Source organism: Tachypleus tridentatus, chromosome 8, assembly GCF_004210375.1.
Source record: "Tachypleus tridentatus isolate NWPU-2018 chromosome 8, ASM421037v1, whole genome shotgun sequence".
NCBI lineage: Eukaryota > Metazoa > Arthropoda > Merostomata > Xiphosura > Limulidae > Tachypleus > Tachypleus tridentatus.
In genome coordinates, this window is record NC_134832.1 from 54,044,049 (window position 1) to 54,058,906 (window position 14,858).

Genomic DNA, 14,858 nt, shown 5'->3' on the forward strand with positions numbered 1-14,858 from the left:
AAATTACTTTTCGTAAACATCCTTAGCCAAACTAATCGAAAATTAAAGAAACTCACAAAAAAGTTGTGAAATGTTCTAGTGAATCTCTAATTTCTTTACTTTCATAATGTGAATATTTTATTATAATTTCGAATATTAGAAGATAACACGATCATGCTCACCATATTACAAAACAATTCTTTATTAGGTTTAACAGTTTATTGTTATTGGTGAAGCAAAATAAAACAAAAAGATAGAGGGTTTGTAAGTTTCAGAACTGTAAACGTGTCTGATTTCAGTGTATACCAAACTGGGATATTCGAAAATTATAATAACTTATGGTCTCATATAAGTGGGCGCTTTTGAAATTCCCAAAAAATTGTAGGATGTTTACAACTACAAGTAAAGTTCAAAAGCTCAATGAACCCGAGCCCTACCTGGTATTTAAAGACCTAAATCCTGGCAGAGAGAAAGTGAAGAAATAGACGTAAATTTATGTTAGACTTTCTTATAAAGTCTTTAGAATAAAGATGGTGCGTGGATTGGACAATTGACAAGTAATGTGTTGCTTAGCAACAGAACCCGTTTACTTGTATGTGAAGCGTGGTGCCCTAGAACGTTTAATTATGTCTGAATTACGATTTAACGACACGGTGACGTTTGGAAGGTATTTGCGACAGTGGCATTCCAGGACCATATTACACTCTTGTTTGCTTCATTGATTGGTTGTTCAAAATTAAGCACAAAGCTACACAATGAGCTATCTGTACTCTGCCCACCACGGGTATTGAAACCCGGTTTCTAGCGGTGAGTCCACAGATATACTGCTGAGCCATTGGAGGATAATATTAGTTTATAGTAGGTATATAATGTTAGAAAACTTTGTTTATTTTATGTACATTGTCGGAGATTTCAGAGAAAACATGTTATAGGGAGTCGATACTAGCACTAATATCAGTCATATTATATGGAATTTTAGAGGATTCGTGTTATAAGAATTATGTATTTGCTTCTTTATGGTTGGGAGAGATTAGTATTACTCTTTATACCAGACGTATTATAGAAAACTGGTTTTAGTTTTTATGTGAAACATAACTTAGGGAGTCTAAAAATGTTTACACGAGGTACAACGTATATAGAATGTTCAAATGTAAACATACTTTAAGAAGCTGGCACTGGTGTGTGTGTGTTTTCTTATAGCAAAGCAGCATCGGGCTATATATTGAGTCCACCGAAAGAAGTCGAACCCCTAATTTCAGCGTTGTAAATACGTAAACTTACCGTTGTACCAGAGAGGGGGACGCTGGCACTCCTTTCTAAAAGCAAAATATTGAAACTCGGTTTTAGCGGTGTGAGTCCGCAGACATACCCTGTTCCACCGGGTGGGCTAATCTGTTGTTAAAACAATACGTGAATAAATAACTTTACTACTTTAATACGAAGGCTATCTGCACTAACCGTCCCCAATTTTGCAGTGTAAGACTAAAAAGAAGACAGCTAGTCATCACCACCCACCGCCAACTCTTGGACTACTCTTTTACCAACGAATAGCGAGATTACCGTTAGATTATTACGTCCACATGGCTGCTAAGAACTGATATATAGGCGTATATCTATTTTTAGGTTTCCAAGTAGGGTTACTAATAATAAGACGTGCTACCTGTTTCATTTTCTTCTTTAAGTGGTCCCGGCATGGCCAGGTGGGTTAAGGCGTTCGACTCGTAATCTCAAGGTCGTGGGTTCGAATCGCCGTCACATCAAACATGATCGCCCTTTCAGCCGTGGGGCGTTATAACTTGACGGTCAAACCCACTCTTCGTTAGTAAAAGAGTAGCCCAAAAGTTGACGGTGGATGGTGATGACTAGCTGCCTTACCTCTAGTCTTACACTGCCAAATTAGGGACGGCTATCGCAGACAGCCCTCGTGTAGCTTTAACGACATTCAAAACAAACAATATTTGCGTGTTTCATTAATCAGTGTTTAATAGGGTAGCTACGCTGTGCCTATTGCGAGGATCGTGTCTCAAAAAATATAAGTTATTCTACTGTAATAAAAACCACCCATAGTCTGTTTATAGTTATAATTTTGAGTTTTAAATATAAAAAATGAACTAGTCAGAGTGAAGTATAATTCATTAAATGTGTTGAAATTTTTATTAAGTAAAATAAAATAAAATAAAATAAAAATAACAGAAACATATTTTCGAACGGTTCTCAATCCAAATTCTACTTTTGTTTACACAAGTGAAAACTATGAATGGGAAATAATGTTTTCACTTTAAATAATTTTACAAATGGAAGATATATCCATCCCAGCCTAGCTCAAGGGTTAGCTCGAAAATTATAAAGTTAAAATGCTGTGTTTGATTCCACCTGTTAATATACCGCAGGTAGTATATTTGGCATATTTACAATAAAATGTAGGTTCATGAAAACGCTAGCTCTATTTACTCACTAAGTAAAAATACCAAATACATGAAACTTGTTCGTACTAAATTAATATATCGAATTGAAATGTGCTACTGATACAACCTATAAGTAACAAGACAGTCGGAATTCCAAATGTCAGCTACAGTCTAAGACTTTACACTTTCATCATGAAAACTCAGTTTCTTAAAACTTTGTTTGTTCTTGAATTTCGCGCAAAGCTACTCGAGGGCTATCTGCGCTAGCCGTTCCTAATTTAGAAGTGTAGGACTAGAGGGAAGGCAGCTAGACATCACCACCCACCACAAACTCTTTTTTCTACTCTTTTACAAACGAATAGTGGGATTGACCGTCACATTATAACGCCCCCACGGCTAAAAGAACGAACATTATTTGTGTGACGGGGATTCAAACCCGCGACCCTCAGATTACGAATCGAACGCCTTCACCCACCTGGCTATGCCGGGCCTTCTTAAAACTGTAAAATGAAAATTTCTTAATGGATTAATGAAATAAGTATAGTATATTTTTTATGTTTCTCCTTTCACACCTGTAAGTTCGTAATTATAAGTCCTAACTACATAAGCATTTTAGAGTCTTCTAATTAACGTCTACAGAATTTGTCATATAACAAAATTTTCCTTTGGAAAGTGGATCCTTTCTTTGTCTTTCTTTGTTTTCATGGGTGAACTAAAAAGTGTTTCGAGTTGTCATGTTTCTTGTTTTATTATTTGACTTAACCGATATTACAAAGAAAGCTGAAGGAAACGAAACAAAGAAAAGGCTTTAGTTTCGACAGCAGCGCCACCTAAGTACATTCTGTGTTGTATATCAGTATTATGTAATTGTTATCACTTTATTTACTAAGGTTCCTTTTCAGATACCTATTCTACAGAAGATAACTTTTCCAGTAACGTATAAAACCTCGAGAAAATAATGTATTTAGGTTATACAGAATAGTTCTCTCGTTTTAATGGTTTATTTATTAAAATATAGTAAGTTATATGCTAAAGATACGAACGTGCACTTTCCTGTTTCAATATATTTATACATATACACCCGATTTATGCTTAAAGAATTTATATGTATAAAACAAAACAACTGATCGACACCCAATGTCAGTTTTTTAGAAATCCATAGTATGGTTGGGAACATCAGATTGCCGCTAAAACAACAACATGAATTTCTGAACTGTTTTAAACAAACTTCTGTCGTTTTTGATACTGTGTGCTTTACCTCGGTTTTGTTTAAACAGAAACTTGCTCAGAAACAAAATTTCTGATAATATACTTATTTCTCCTCTATGAAAAATAAAATCTTTACAAGAAAGGAGAAAAACTCTATCTCCTCAGAAAGCAAATTAAAGAAGACTATGGGCCGGCGTGGTCAGGTGAGTTAAGGTGTTCAAATAGTAATGTGAATATCACGGGTTCGAATCCCAGTCACACCAAACATGCTCACCCTTTTAGCCTTGGGAGCGTTATCACGTCACGGTCAATACCATTACTGGTTGGTAAAAGAGTAGTCCAAGAGTTGGCGGTGGGGGGTGATAACTCGCTGCCTTCTCTCTAGTCTTACATTGCTAAATTAGGGGCAGATAGCCCTCGTGTATTTTTGATAGAAATTCTAAACCAAAACAAATAAATAGAAGACTATTGAAACAGTTACATCGTGAGCACGTGCCTAGTAATCAAATTATTCTATTAATGAATCCTTATCGTATACAACGATCAGTAGGTGTTTCAAAATTCCGTTGTTTCTATGTCACATAATGATCGTCCCCTTATAAATCAATCCAATATTTATACAAATGCATGTAATGACGACCTGCATCCTCATCTGTGAAGAGAATATTAAAAATAAAACTTTGTAATAATACTTAAGTTACAAAGTAGTTTTGTTGCTCTCACAAACAACTTATACGTATTACTGAGAGTGATTGTCTTCGTACTCATAAAGGTTTGTAATGTGAGTGAAACTATATGTCTTCTAACGTGCATTTACAGTATGAAGATTTAATGAAAGATGATGAATTTTCTTAGAAAGTCAGAACCTTAATAAATCCTATTGCATATCCTCAATAGCTTGTAAAATAATGTTTTAAATTACATGATTAATAATGACTCTAATTTTTTCTAATATTCTTGAACATCTACAGTTGCTCTTAATTTAATATGTATACAAATATATATAATATAACCATAACATTTAAACCAAAACAAAATACATTAAAATTCAATTTACTATGTCACTAGTTAAGGCTATCGAACAGGGTGTTTGGAAAGTCAATATACAGTTTTGTAATCATATGTTATTTAGTCTATTTCGAACCAGCAACTGATAGAGATGTTTAGAAACAAAATAAGAAGGATCCAGGCCTGTATTGATGCCAACCGGTGTCACTTTCAACATTGTTTATAATTGTCATTCATATTTACCTCCTGTATTCTGTATTGAAACATGTCTGTTAATAAATATATAAGTGCACAGTGACTTTCCGAACACCCTGTACTTACCAACATAAAGACTGAACAATACAATGGAAGGTTCGATCATTCACCTACATTGAATATATTTTAGTGAAACTAACTAAATACATTCAAATGAAGTTAAATATATTTGTATATATATGGTATTTATTATTTCATTACACAAATAAGACCAACTATTACTGACCCGGAATGGCCAGGTAGTTAAGGCACTTGACTCGTAATCTGAGGATCACGGGTTCGAATCCCCATCACATGAAATATGCTAGCCTTTTCAGCCGTGATTATGTTATAATGTGATGGTCAATCCCACTATTTGTTTGTAAAAGAGTAGCCCAACAGTTGGCGGTGATGGTGGTGACTAGCTGCGTTCCCTCTAGTCTCATACCCCTAAATCATGGATGGTTAGCGTAGATAGCCCGCGTGTAGCTTTGATCGAAATTCAAAAACAAACAATCATTCTGTTTGGAGCAAAAAATAACTGTCTTTTAAATTCGGCATCGTACGTAAAACACTTTCCCATTGGTTAAAAAACGCATTAAAAATAAAAATAGCAATAAATTAGCGCCTGAACAACAGGAAAGTCAGAAGATGGTGTTGTCCAAATACACCGCTCGAGGCGCTGGCGTTGGCAAAATTAACATTTGTAGTATTTTTTGGTCTTTTTTAGCTTACTTCTTTTTAAAATATATTCCAATCTGTTTGTTAATACAAAAAATTTTCGAAAATCATTCATATTCGAGGAAAATGATGTTTTCGAGACTTTAGAAGAGTGAAAAATGATAGTTCGAATTTCAGACACACCCTAATTTTTTAATTCGTAAAAATGTAAGAAAAATGGTCTTAAATATCTCACATAACGACGTGGTTCCTTGAACTAGCAATAAAATCGTAGCTGCTAACAATAATGACGACATGGTTTGCAGTTCCGGCGGTAAGGTTGTGGTTACTAATCGTGATAACTACGTATCTTGTTATGAGTACGTTGGTGCGACCGGGATTGAAATCCGCGACTTTCGGAATCGAATCTCGTCGCGAAACATGCTCGCCTTTCCTCTCTTAGATGATACAAAATAACCTAATAATAACCAATTCAGTAGGTGTTGTATTCCCTCTAGGAACGGCTAGTGCAGACAAAACTATTAGGCGATTGCACTTCCTTTTATGAATGTTTAGATTAGATGCCGTGATGGAAGCTCGCCAGCGCCATCTCTCGGGGATACTCTTGTCTCACCAAATAGTGAAATATGATCGTTTCTCTTCTAGTGCACATACAAAACAAGCATCAATCTCTTCTTTTGAATTTCGCGCAAAACTACACGAGTGCTATCTGGGCTTAGCCGTCCGTAATTTAGTAGTGTAAGATTAAAGGGCAGCTAGTGATCACCACCAACCATGAACTCTTGAACTACTCTTTTACCAACGAATAGTGGGATTGACGGACAAATTATAACGCCCCACGGCTTGAAGGGCAAGCACGTTTGGTGTGATAGGGCTTGGAACCCCCAACCCTCAGATTACGAGTCGGGCGCCCTAACGTGTAAATCGCATTTTTGTATAAAATACGACAACCGATAAACTCTCTGATTCAAGGTTTGATCTCGCTAAGTACAAAAGCCATTGATCCTTTCAGATTGAAAATATAGAATATTTATAATTGTTTAACATGTTAACAAAACTGAATTTGTAATAACTGTTTTTGGTATTTTTTAAAATTAAAAATATATATATACAATTTTGCATTTAACCTTTCTGTTTCATGGTCCACTGGTAACTGAATCTAAAATTCAACAGTAATTTCTGTTTTAAAAAGTCACTCAGTTGCTTAGGAGCAATTGATCCGAAGGCAAATAACGCTGGAAATTGGATTGCGGTACCCATAGTGGCCATAGCACAGAGAGCCCATTGTGTAGCTTTGCACATGATAACAAAGAAACTTTTAAGTTTTTAAAACTTAATGTATAAAATTTAAAGTAGATTATTTCTGGTACAGACTTAATCGTTTCTTTATGTTATTCTTAAAACCTAGCAAAACTTTTTAGTTAATATTTTCAGTTCGGTTGTTTGAAGGTTTGAAGGAGTTCCAAGGTACACGATACGTGAAATCATTTGTTTTGGGTTTGTTTTGTTTTTTTCTAATATTTAATACTTACCTGCCACCTGTTGAGCGTTCTCTAAATCAGCTGCGAGAAAAACAAAATCCTTAATTTCACGTTAGGACTTTACTACCTCTTTTATTCCATTGGTTTCGACTTTTGTTTTAACATTTTAATAAGAATTTGATTAGGAACGAAAACGAATATAAGCGGAACAACTTCTCATGTTCTAAAGTGACTTTTTCATTACTCACGAATTTACATAACTTCAGTCCTGGGACTGGGTACTTTAGCTAGTTCTGCAGTGTTAAAGTTTCTTTTGTTTTTGAATTTCGCGCAAAGTTACTCGAGGGCTATCTGCGCTAGCCGTCCTTAATTTAGCAGTGTAAGACTAGAGGAAAAGCAACCGGTCATCGCCACTCACCGCCAACGTTTGGGGAACTTTTTTACTATCGAATAGTGGGATTGACCGTTACATTATAACGCTCCCATATGTCATACATGTATATTTCCAATAGAAGATAAATTAGTGATTACACCACGTAAGCAAATAAATTAACTAAATGTTTGAATGTACCATAAATTCACGTTCACAAGCATAACATTCTTTGCACAGTGCCTGTCAAATGTTATTGTCAACTGTATGAAGGCCCGACATGGCCAGGTGGTTAACGCACTCGACTCGTAATCTAAAGGATGCGGGTTCGAATCCCCCATCACACAAAACATGCTCTCCCTTTCAGCCGTGCGGACGTTATAATGTGACGGTCAATCCCACTTTTCGTAGGTGAAAGAATAGCCCAAGAGTTGGTTGTGGGTAGTGATGAATAGCTGTCTTTTCTCTAGTCTTACACTGTTTTTATATCTGTTTTCTCTCTCTATGAACACAAATATAATATCTCACTTTCACCATTATAGTTAACTAAATGTTTTCAAATGAAACTTACCGGTTCATATCAACGTTCTTTAGTTGAAAAGAAAAGCTCTACAAGGCCCGGCATGGCCAGGTGGGTTAAGGCGTTCGACTCAAGTGTTGGCGGTGGGTGGTGATGACTAGCTGCCTTCCCTCTAATCTTACACTGCTAAATGTAGCGCGACGGGGATTCGAGCCCGTGACCCTCAGGTTACGATTCGAACACCTTATAACCCACCTGGCCATGCCGGACCTTATAGAGATTTTCTTTTCAACTAAAGAACGTTGATATTAACCAGTAAGTTTCATTTGAAAACATTTAGTTAACTATAATGGTGAAAGTGGGAGATTATATTTGTGTTCAAAGAGAGAGAAATCAGATATAAAAAACAGTGTAAGACTAAAGAGAAGGCAGCAAGGCATCACCACCAACTCTTGGGCTGTTCTTTTACCAATGAACAGTGGGATTGACTGCACAATCTTGTGATAAACGTGTACTTCGCGTTTTATAACTAATTTATGACTCTACTGTTATAATGGAATACACTCCAGTACATGTAAAATGACACTTTGACATTACATTTGTTTGGAACGAAAATTCACAAGCGTTTTAGTTGCTTCTTGTGGCATAGTTTATCATATTACGAAAGATATTTCTTAGCATAACAATGATTTTGAAGAAAAATCCACTTACTAGACTTAGTCATTAAGGAAACGAGTCTTCCCAGTAGTACTTACAATGATTGAAAACAGAGACAGATAACAAATGTGGGCTGATTAGAGATAGCCTCTTTCTGTAGTTTCACAGTTAATAAAAAACGAGCAAATTATACTGTTCCCCCCTCTAGTGGCAGATAATGAAAGTCCTAAAATACCAATTTTAACCACAATAAATTTTTTTCTTGTTTTAACAGATGAGGCTAATAAATGAAATATACGTTTTTGTTTTCTATTTTTTGATTATTTGGAGGTCAATGAAGGTAGAATGGTTCCTCCTGGATGGTACAAGTACCCCGGAGCATTGAACCAAAGTTAAGGGGACATTTCGAGAACCCACGCTTTCCACCTCCACTTCACCCCCAACTCACTGTGTAGACATACAATTGATGACCACATGAATACTTTAACCAAAAGAACATCTTAATATATGATTTGCTACTAAAGAACACAGTGGTGTTAACTAAATTTATAGGTCAATTCCTGTTTCACAAACCTTTACAATTGTTTAAAGTTTCAGGTTATTTGATAAAAATCATTTTAATTGTTTTATTATTGACTTTTTGTTTTTTAAAGTCAAGTTGTACATAAATTATTTATCTATTGAAAACAATATAAGGGTGACATCATACACCTAAACTGCCCTGACATCTAGTGAAATGTGAATTACATTCAGTAAATAAGATTATTAATTCTCAGAATATGACCTGTCGAATTATTGTGTGGATATTTGTTATTTATTTTATTCATAGAAATAACTTCAATAATATAAGTATAATGTTATTATATTTTAAATACAAATTTATGTTTATTTGTCTTTCTGAATTATTAACTATAATATATGAAATATACTATTAAGTACAATCTACATTACATAAACTAATTATGTAATATCTTAGTAAGTGAAGAACGGCCCGGCATGGCCAAGCGTGTTGAGGCGTCCGACTCGTAATCAGCGTGTCGCGTGTTCGAATCCTGGTCGCACCAAACGTGCTCACCCTTTTAGCCGCGAGGGGGTTATAAAGTTACCGTCAGTTCCACTATTTGTTGGGAAAAGAGAAACCAAGGCATTGGCCGTGGGTGGTGATGATTAACTTCCTTTCCTCTGGTCTCACACTGCTAAATTAGGGACGGCTAGCGTAGGTAGCCCTCGAGTATCTCTGCGCAAACTTCAAAACAAACCAAACCAAATTACGCTAAAATCGATCACCGCTGAGAATACGTTAGTTGTTAAATTTTCTGGCTGTCGAAAGTTGGTAAGTTTGTTTTGAGCCGCTATGAATGATTAGAAAAGTCTGGTGAACAACACGTGCAATGACGTAAAATCGTTTTAAGCTCAGGAGATTCGTGGCTTGAAGAAGAGAAGAAATGAATTTGTTGATTTTATCAGAATTCCGCAGCAAATAATTTTAAAACCAGGTATGTTTCTATTTCTAATAAAACAGTTTCATCTCTACAATAAAACTACTGATGGACCTCCATTAATACAAATATAAAAATGATTCCCTTGCTCTTAACGTGCCACAGAAAAAACAACAACAATATTAAAGTAGAAACAAGATCTTATTTGAAACACAGTTAATTATGACTTTCAACCCTGCCATAATAATTCATGTATTCTTACTGTTTACGTTCTTCATGTTTTCTGTCGGGCTGGCAAAAGATTACAGATTTCCTAACGACAAAATACGGGGCTCAATTCCCAGAAGTACATATAGGAAAGACAGCCTATTGTGTAGTTTTCTGCTTCCTACAATATGCTCAACGAGAGTGTGTTTGTATTTTTGTGCGAAATATTTCTGTGTACTTGTGTATATATATATATATATATCATTAACTTATTTCCCGTCGTCTTCTATTCTTTCCACGTGCCAAAGGCTACAAAGAAGAAATAATTCGCTACCTTTTCCAAACATTAGCGTCTTTTATCTTTAGCTGCTGCAAACGGCCATAGGTTGTGTTTTCAAGTACAATCTTTCAGCTCATGGCTTCAATGTTTTATCGGATTTGAGAGCTATTTCAGCCGCGGCTATTGAGTATTCTTTTTTGTCATTACAAGAGAGTCAATACCCTGTTCAATTATACGCCCAACCCTAACATAAAAATCGAAATAGCTACAGTTAGTAAGGTTGACAACCATTTTCACCTAACCTCTACCACGTACAAATTTGTGTTTTACTTTTTTTTTTATATAATGTGGAAATAGGAAGTTTGTCCATCTAAGTCAAGTAATAAGAACTGGAACAGTAAAATGTCTTCAGTTATTTATAGAAATTAATACCCTCTTCAGATGTTAGCGGAATTTAAATAATCGTGTTTGTAAGTTTTTGTACAAACATAAATACTTCAACCTACAGTGAAAATGTTTGTTTGTTTCTTTTTTGAATTTCACACTAAGCAACTCGAGGGCTATCTGTGCCAGCCGTCACTAATTCAGTAGTGTAAGACTAGAGGGACAGCAGCTAGTCATCACCACCCACCGCCAACTCTTGGGCTACTCTTTTACCAACGAATAATGGGATTGACCGTCATTTTATAACGCCCCCACGGCTGTAAGGGCGAGCATCTTTCGTGCGACAGGAATTCGAAACCGTGACTCTCAAATTACGAGTCGAACGCTTTAACCCACCTGGCCATGCCGGACCTTACAGATATTTTCTTTTCAACTAAAGTAAGTTGATATAAGCCAGTAAGTTTCATTTGAAAACATTTAGTTAAGTATAATGGTGATAGTTTCTTATTCCTGTCATGAACTTGTACTTCGTGTGTTAGGGACGCCTAGCGGAGATACCCATCGAGTAGCTTTATGCGAAGTTAAAAAAACAAAACTTCCTTTACTATAATTGTGTATTTTATCTGGTTACAACCTAATTATAATTTTAGAAATAGCTAAATTAATAAAATAATGAGGATGAATTTTCTGGGGTCTGATACGTTAAAGTGATTTACATTACAGTCGCAAATCTCGAAAAACTACTCACTCCTAAACAATTTTGTATAACTTTAGTATAAATACATGTAAATCTTGATTCATAGTATGTTGTTTTATACAGATCTTATGTAAATTAAAATGTTCAAATTTGTCCGTTTTTACTCATTAAATAGGTTAATTTATAAATTTCATTATTCAGGTCACAAAAGCAAAGTTTCAAAGGAAAAATGGCCATTTTCTATACTTTTACAACATTAGTGATTAAGAAATAACACATACTATCTAGTAACAAAATGTGTTACATAGTGTACGTCAGTCACATAAAACAAACACGAATCACAATAAACATTTTAATACTCAAATACGAGGACGATTAGAAAAATATTCAAAACGAATGTTTTCATACGTTTCGAAAAGATGGTTAAAAATTATGAAACTAGTTAAACTAACAATTTAGTTTCGTCATTTTAATTTAGTTTTCATGAGTTTTAATATATAACGCCTGACGCGAATTTCTTCAAAAACGGTTTTATACTTTCATACTGGATAAAGTTGGATTTCTTACTTTGATGTACATGTTCTCGTCAGTTAACAACCAACTTTAAGCCTAATGAAAACAAAGTACTTTAAAATAATCACGCTCTCTCGCCATTTTTCACGATCTGACTTGAATAACCTTGTCTTTTTTTACAGTTTTCTTGATTGTATATCATGGCAACATTGCATATTTACAAATTTAATTTTGCGATGCTTTGAGAAACAATAACTTAAACTTATTTCAGTTCGCATTGACGTCAGAACATGTGGAGTATAAATTTTGTTTTAGATTAAAGTTTGTTTGTTCTGAGGTTTTGAAAGAGTTATAGTCCGTCATTATTTGATATCCGTTGAAATATATAATCAAATAACTTTACTTGCCATATTAAAGTGAAGCTTGAAGTGAACCTTTCATGACAAATATTTAGTATTTGTTTAAATATGTGAAATAAATTACAGTAATTATACTGCTAGAAAAATATTTATTAATACATATATAATAATTCAATTGTAGATTGCTTTTAACGTCTATACGGGATTGAATCCCCGTCACACCGAACATGGTCGCCTTTCAAACCGTGAAGGCGTTATAATGTGACAGTCAATCCCTTTTTCCGTTACTGAAAATAGTCCAAGAGTTGAAGGTGGGTGGTGTTGACAAGCTGCCTTCCCTTAAGTCTGTCATTTGTAAATTTGCAACAACTAGTTCAGATAGTCCTCGACTATAGCTTTTAGCAAAATAAATAAAATAAATAATCTGACCTTCTAGGAAGTGTGGAATTGGACGTTAGCCATTTAATAAACAAGTTATGACCAATAAATTCAGCTGCCATGTTTATACCCAAGAAAGAATGTTTACATGCAGTTGAAGCGACTCATCAAATTATACTTTATGGTGGCGATCCACTCTTTACCATTGCTGAACAAAGAACTGCACCATAAGGAACTGTATTGTCGTGTACTTTATTGTACAGCCTGGGATTGGCTGGTGTCACACGCTGATGGAACAGAAAAGAAAAAATTCTGTTCACGTGAAAATATGTTAAAAAGTATACAATACGTATAAACGTGTTCGTATGAAATAACATATAGCTTTAGTTTTCCGAGTCCAAAAATACATACTACGAATACCTGATTGTGATATAATTATTTCTATGTGGCCTCTTTGACCTGTTATAGACTTTACTTAAAAGTTCAAATGTTTAATAAAAATATGTGAGAATAGCATCAAACATGCCCCGAACATATTCAGGTGTGTTTAAATATAGAAATTTTGCCGTAAAGAATTGTCGTTACCCATAGTTTACGTTTTGTGCCGAAATAATCTCACTCAAAAAACGTTAACGTGCACCCAATATTTTCTATATCCATATTAGTAAAAACAAAAACAGACACACAGCCTGGGCTCTAAATCTCCTCTGGTAGAAGCAATGCTTTCGGTCTGCACTTAGCCATCTTACGATATTTGCATTTGAATACGTCAGATCCGGGCCAGTGCTGTGAGCTTTACGTTTTGTTTCTTTTTCATAGAAAATAGGTATGCTCGAAATAATTCTAATGGAATATTGAATCATACAACGCTAACTTTAAAAAGTAATATTTATATGTGAGTTTGTTTATCGAGACGTTGAAGTTTTTCATTGGTTGTTTGAAGTTAATCTACAAAGCTACACAGGTATCGAAACCCGCTTTCTAGCGTTGTAAATCCGCAGACATTACGCTGTGCCTATGGGGATGGGGGCGCCATTTTTTTACTTTAAACAAAACGATTGTAACGAATTATTTATGTAACTCCAAATAAACACTTGAGACATGTCACACTCGATTTTAAAACCCTTACTAATGGGCATGATAAAAGAATCATTTGAATAAATTTCTGTGTTTTATTACTTGAAATGTAAGGGGTCGTAAACATTAGATTAAATGTCAAAGTTTCATAGTGGACGTTTAGCGCTTCTAGGATTTCTTCATTCAAAACTCGCAGACATATCCGAATAGTTTTGACATTTATTATAATGTTAATCTTACACTACGAAGAATCAGAGAGAAGTTTTCCAGTGCCTGGCCATCAGTTACCTCAGCACTTATCTAATTACACGTATTTACCTTCAGGCGCATTGAGATATTTAGACAACATCCTAAACAATATCCGTGTTTTCAAACCCAAGGCAATTTACGTCTACTACAGAATGTTATTTGTAATAAATGTTAATTTCTTGAAAGTTCTACCCTGTTCGACTCTACATACGTAGGAAGTTGACAAAGTGTTACGGTTTTAAACTACAAGTAACGATTTTACTGAATGTAGATTGTATCTGGTTTGATATTTTTACTTTAAAAAAAGCCAAAATTTACTGTTTGTCAACTTTTTTTTTATAATCCAGGTTTTCATGTGCATTCTGTTCTGTTTTTCCACACAAACATTATTTTTTTCTTATCCGAATTATAGCCGATCATAAACTGTTGACCATTCAAGAAATACTAATGGAAGTCAACAATAAGGCTCAAACGCGACCCTTAAATTGTGTAAAATATTCAAGAAATATTAATTGAAGGCAACAATAAGGCTCAAACACTATCCTTAAATTGTGAAAACCATTCAAGAAATACTAGTGGAAGGCAACAATAAGGCTCAAACACAACCCTTAAATTGTGTAAAATATTCAAGAAATGCTGATGGAAGGCAACAATAAGGCTCAAATACTATCCTTAAATTGTGTAAAATATTCAAGAAATACTAATGGAACGCAACAATAAGGTTCAAACAC